The sequence below is a fragment of the Delphinapterus leucas genome, chromosome X (genome assembly GCF_059928025.1).
Source record: "Delphinapterus leucas isolate spDelLeu-1000000601 "Yukka" chromosome X, BTC_Dleu_Yukka2, whole genome shotgun sequence".
Lineage (NCBI taxonomy): Eukaryota > Metazoa > Chordata > Mammalia > Artiodactyla > Monodontidae > Delphinapterus > Delphinapterus leucas.
The window spans coordinates 85117411-85123981 of record NC_143150.1 but is presented as its reverse complement, the minus strand read 5'-3'; the positions used below and the strand labels follow the sequence as shown (position 1 = coordinate 85123981).

Genomic DNA, 6571 nt, shown 5'->3' with positions numbered 1-6571 from the left:
AGCTTCACAGACTGCAATAGGAGGCACACCAATGAGTCACTTGGTGTGCCTCACCTTCAGAACACTCCCTCCCCCAACTGGCCCACAGGAATTCCCAAAACACAGCTCTATTCAGCCTCCCCTGTGGCTGGCTCCCATTGCTTGACCCCACAGATGGCAAGTGTGATCCTCTGCAGACAGCTTGAGAAAACATGCCAATGGCCATCTCAACTCTGCAGAATTGGGAGAAGGCACACAAACTTGAGCAATTCAGGGAACTGCACTATGGTAAACAAACAGGAGGCTCTCAGCACCTTGCCTGGTATTGTGGGATCAAGAGAGACATAAAATCTTAGGAATTCCCTCCTCCTAAGAGGGAACAAGGAGTGCAGAGTTGGTGCATCCATAGAAATGGTCTGCAAGTGCCTCAAAATCCATAGCTGGGCTGACTGGTGAAGGTGTTCCTCTCCTATAGCCAGTCAGTAAGAACTGTAGGAGGTGTCTACATCTTCAAATGTGAAAACAGCAACACAGAATTTCAATGTTAATGGAAAATCAAGAAAGCATGATACTATCGAAGGAACATAATAATATTCCAATAACTGACCCCAAAGAAATGAAGAGCTATGAATTGTCTGACAAAAATTCAAAATAGTTGTTTTAAGGAAGCTGGTGAGCTACAAGAGAACACAGATAACTCAGCAAAATCAGGAAAACCATACATGAACAAAATTAGAATTTCAATAAAGAAATAGAAATAATGAAAAAGAACCAAAGAGAAATTCTAGAGCTGAAGAAAGCATCGAATAAAGAAAAATTCCATAGAGAACACTGAAAACAGATTTCATCATGCAGAAGAAAAATCTGTGAACTCAAAGACAGGTCATTTGAAATTATCATGTCAGAGGACAACAAAGAGTGAAAGGATCAAAGATAGCCTACAGGATTCATCAGACACCATGAGGGAACTAATATACAGATTATGAGAGTCCCAGAAGAGAGCAAGAAAGAGATGTAAAGCTTACTTAAAGAAATAATGGCTGAAAACATTCCAAATCTTGAAAAAGCTATTTATGGATATCCAGGAACACGAAGGTCAAAGGTGCCCAAAGAGGATCAACTCAAATTGAATTTCACCAAGGCACATTACAATCAAACTGTAAATAATCAAAGACAAAGAGAATTTTTTTTTTTTTTGGTCCCCGTGAGGGGAAGTGCACCGTTCCTGGAGATACTGCAATACCAGGTCGATGCGTGGAGCGGACAGAGCAAGCTCCTATTCCGACTCCCAGCTCCAAAAATCCATTTAATATATTGTCCTCGGATAGAGGACGTATCAGATATTAAACTGATAAGAACAGATACTACACTTGATCTTAGCCAAAAGGCCGAGAAGCGATGACAAAGAGAATTTTGAATTCACCAAGAGAAAAGTGATTCATTCCATACAAGAGAAACTCCATAAGATTCTAGATTTCTCAGTAGAAACCTTGCAGTTCAGGAGAGAGTGAGATGATATGTTCAAAATGCTGAAAGAAAAATAAAAAAAGCCTACCAAGAATACTTTACCCAGTAAAGCTGTCCTGTGGAAATAAAGAAGAGATAAAACTGCCAGCCAAACAAAAAGTGAGGTAATTAATCATGACTAAACCTGACTTTACAAGAAATGCTACAGGAAGTTCTTCAAGCTGAACCAAAATGATGCTAATTAGTAACATGTAAACCTATAAAAGTATAAAACTAAAAGTATAAAACTCACTGGTAAATGTAAGTATATAGTCAAACTCAAAATACTACAAAACTTTAATGGTGGTGTGTAAATCACATTTAACTCGAGTGTAAAGGTTAAAAAAACAAAAGAATTAAAAATAACTATGCCGGGAGGACCTTCAAGATGGTGGAGGGGGGCTTCCCTGGTGGCGCAGGGGTTGAGAGTCCGCCTGTAGGGGACACGGGTTCGTGCTCCGGTCCGGGAAGATCCCACATGCTGCGGAGCGGCTAGGCCCGTGAGCCATGGCTGCTGAGCCTGCGCGTCCGGAGCCTGTGATCTGCAACGGGAGAGGCCAAAACAGTGAGAGGCCCGTGTACCGCAAAAAAAAAAAAGATGGTGGTGGAGTAAGACGTGGAGATCACCTTCCTCCCCACAGATACATCAAAAATACATCTGCATGTGGAACAACTCCTACAGAACACCTCCTGAACACTGTCAGAAGATCTCAGACTTCCCAAAAGGCAAGAAACTCCCCCCCACTGTACCTGGGTAGGGCAAAAGAAAAAAGAAAACACAGAGACAAAAGAATGCGGACTGGACCTGCCCCTCTGGGAGGGAGCTGTGAAGGAGGAAAAGTTTCCACAAACTAGGAAGCCCCTTCACTGGCAGAGACAGGGGGATGGGCGGGGGAAAGCTTCGGAGCCACAGAGGAGAGCGCAGCAACAGGGGTGCAGAGGGCAAAGTGGAGAGATTCCTGCACAGAGGGTCAGTGCCAAACAGCACTCACCAGCCTGAGAAGCTTGTCTGCTCAACCACTGGGGTGGGTGGGGCCTGGGAGCTGAGGCTCGGGCTTCGGAGGTCAAATCCCAGGGAAAGGACTGGAGTTGGCTGTGTGAACACAGCCTGGAGGGGGCTAGTGCACCACAGCTAACTGGGAGGGAGTGCAGGAAAAGGTTTGGAACTGCCTAACTGTTAAGAGACCATTGTTTCGGGGTGCACGAGGAGAGGAGATTCAGAACACCATGTAAATGAGCTTCAGAGATGGGCTTGAGCCACGGCTATCAGCAAGAACACCAGAGACGGGCATGAAGTGCTAAGGCTGCTGCTACAGCCACCAAGAATCCTGTGTGCAAGCACAGGTCACTATCCACACCTCCCTCCCTGGAGCCTGTGCAACCCACCACTGCCAGGGTCCCGTGATCCATGGACAACTTCTCCGGGAGAACACTCGGCCTGCCTCAGGCTGTTGCAATGGCACACTGGCCTCTGCCCTCACAGGCTCGCTCCACATTCTGTACCCCTCCCTCCCCCCAGCCTGAGTGAGCCAGAGCCCACTAATCAGCCGCTTCTTTAACCCCCTCCATTCTGGGTGAAAAACAGATGCCCTCAGGCGACCTACATGCAGAAGCGGGGCCAAATACAATGCTGAACTCCAGGAGCTGTGCAAACAAAGAAGAGAAAGGGAAATTTCTCCACGCAGCCTCAGGAGCAGCGGATTAAATCCCCACAAGCAACTTGATGTACCCTGCATCTGTGGAATAACTGAATAGACAACGAATCATGCCAAAATTGAGGTGGTGGACTTGGGGAGCAACTGTAGACTTGGGGTTTGCTGTATGCAACAGACTAGTTTCTGATTTTTATGTTTATCTTAGCATAGATTTAGTGCTTCTTGTAATTGTTGGATTTGTTTATTGGTTTGGTTGCTCTCATATTTTTAAATTTTTAAATTTTTTGCTGTACATGGGCCTCTCACTATTGTGGCCTCTTCCATTGCAGAGCACAGGCTCCAGACGCGCAGGCTCAGTGGCCATGGCTCACGGGCCCAGCCGCCCCATGGCATGTGGGATCTTCCTGGACCAGGTCACAAACCCATGCCCCCTGCATCGGCAGGCAGACTCTCAACCACTGCGCCACCAGGGAAGCCCTTAAATTTTTTAATAATACTTTTTTCGTTTTAATAACTTTATTCTTTTTCTTTCTTTTATTTCTCCCTTTTCTTCTGAGTCATGTGGCTGACAGGGTCTTGGTGCTCCATCTGGGTGTCAGGCCTGAGCCTCATAGGTGGGAGAGCTGAGTTCAGGACATTGGTCCAACAGATATCTCCCAGCTCCATGTAATATCAAATGGTGAAAATCCCCCAGAGATCTCCATCTCAACACTAAGACCCATCTCCACTCAATGACCAGCAAGCTACAGTGCTGGACACCCTATGCCAAACAACTAGCAAGACAGGAACACAACCCCACCCACTAGCAGAAAGGCTGCCTAATATCATAAGGTCACAGACACCCCAAAACACACCACCAGACGTGGACCTGCCCACCAGAAAGACAAGATCCAGCCTCATCCACCAGAACATAGGCACTAGTCCCCTCCACCAGAAAGCCTACACAACCCACTGAACCAAACTTAGCCACTGGGGGCAGACACCAAAAACAATGGGAACTACCAACCTGCAGCCTGTGAAAAGGAGACCCCAAACACAGTAAGTTAAGCAAAATGAGAAGACAAATACACAGAAGATGAAGGAGCAACGTAAAAACCCACCAGACCAAACAAATGAAGAGGAAATAGGCAGTCTACTTGAAAAAGAATTCAGAGTAATGATAGTAAAAATGATCCAAAATCTTGGATTTTTCTTTGTATTTAATTTTTGATAGTTGGATTAATATGTGTCTTAGTGTGTTTCTCCCTGAATTTTTCCTGTAGGAATGGGACTCTCTGTGCTTCCTGGACTTGGTTGACTGTTTCCTTTCCCATGTTAGGGAAGTTTTCAACTATAATCTCTTCAAATATTTTTCAGTACCTTTCCTTTTCTCTTCTTCTGGGACCCCTATAGTTCGAATGTTGGTGTGTTTAATGTTGTCCCAGAGGTCTCTGAGACTGGCCTCAATTCTTTTCATTCTTATTTCTTTATTCTGCTCTGCAGTAGTTATTTCCACCATTGTATCTTCCATGTCACTTATTTGTTCTTCTGCCTCAGTTATTCTCCTATTGATTCCTTCTAGTGTATTTTCTATTTCAGTTTTGTGTTCTCCATCACTGATTGTTTGTTCTTTAGTTCTTCTAGGTCTTTGTTAAATATTTCTTGTATCTTCTCAATCTGTGCCTCCATTCTATTTTCGAGGTCTTGGTTCATCTTTATTATGATTACTCTGAATTCTTTTTCAGGTAGATTGCCTATTTCCTCTTCATTTATTTGGTCTTGTGGGGTTTTACCTTGCTCCTTCTTCTGTAATCTATTTCTCTGTCATCTCATTTTGTCTAACCTACTGTTAAGGTCTCCTTTCCTTAGGCTTCAGTGTCTGTAGTTCCTCTTGCTTTTGTTGTCTGCTCCCAGTCAGTGAGGTTGGTCCAAGGGCTTGTGTAGGCTTCCCAGTGGGAGGGACTGGTGCCTGTGCTTGGGGGTGTGGAGCTGAGTCTTTTCCCTCTGAAAGGCAGGGCCACATCAGGTGGTGTGTTTTGGGGTGTCTGTGATCTTAGTATGACTTTAGGTAGCCTGTCTGATGATGGGTGAGGCTGTGTTCCTGTCTTGCTGGTTGCTTGGTGTGAGGTGTCCAGCACTGGAGCCTGCAGGCTGTTGTGTGGGGCTGCATCTTGGTGTTGATATGGATACCTCCAGAAGTATGCACACCGATTAATATTCCCTGGGCCCAGGTATTCTCTGGCGGTCCAGTGTCCTAGACTTGGCACTTCCACCCCAGAGGCCCAGGCCTGACCCCTGGATGGGGAACCAAGTGCCCACAAGCTGCCCAATGTAGCCAGAGATAAAAGAAAGAACAGAAAAGAAAACCAAGGCAAAGAGCAAAAACAACAGCAAACAGCAGCAACAACAACACAACACACACACACAGAATAAAATAAAATAAATTTAAAAAACAAGAGAAAAAACAAACAAAAGAATTCAAACATGAGAACAGTCAATAAGGCCTTAACGAACAAAACTTAAAAAATGAAAAATAAAACAAAAACAGATAGCAAACAAAAAACAAGAAAAGTGAAGAAAACAAAATATACACATATAAACAATCAAAAAAACTAAAGAAAAAATAAAATGAAAAAACAAAGAACAAAACAAGAAAAGAAACAAGTAAAGTAAAAATAGAATATATATATATATTTAAAAAATAAAAATAAATGATAAAAAATAATAAAAGGAACAACACCAACAACTGAACAAAACGAAACAAACAAAACTGAAAAATAGAATTAAGAATATTTTCCTGGCCCCTCCTCTGTCAGTGTCATTGCTCCCTCAGTGAGCCACAGCCAATCTCCACCTTCCCAGGAGGACCTCCAATAACTCTAGGTAGGTCTCTGGACCTGCTGTGGGCACTGTGGGGCCAGCTCAGACTCTGACCTGGCTTGACTCCCACATGTATGTTCCCTAAAACTCCAGTGCTATGAAGGCTAGATCGGTCTCAACTGTGGGAACACTCATTGTCTATTCAGGTATTCCACAGAGGCTGGATTTACCAAGTCAATCTTGGGGATTTAATCCATGGCTTGTGCAGCTGCATGGAAAGACTTCCATTCCTCTTCCTTAGTCGCATGGCGCCTGGGGCTCAATTCTCGTTTTGGCCCCACCTCTGCATGTGTGCCACCCTCAGGAATCTGTTCCTTGCCCAGGTGTGAGTGGGTGAAAGCAGTGGCTGCTTGGGGCACACTTACTCAGGCCAGGGAGGGGTATGGCGGACACAATTGGGGTGTTCATGAGTTGCCTGCAGCAGCGGGGACCAGCAGGCAGTTGCAACGGTCTGGGGCATGCTCACTCTGGTGGGAGTGCCTGGCAGTGCCTGCAGAGGCAGGAGCTGGCATGTGGGGGCAGTGGTGGCCCTGCCCCCCTCACACCTTTCAACAATGGTGCCCCACTTTCCA

The 6571-nt window shown here is 45.0% G+C and overlaps 1 non-coding gene across 1 annotated transcript; it reads right to left on the bottom strand.

Moving 5' to 3' along the window:
• Positions 1-1188: 1188 nt before the first annotated feature.
• LOC115802240 (U2 spliceosomal RNA) lies at positions 1189-1379 on the bottom strand. The gene has a single exon (XR_004022660.1). It is a non-coding gene; the product is annotated as a U2 spliceosomal RNA (small nuclear RNA).
• Between the last annotated feature and the right edge of the window lie 5192 nt (positions 1380-6571).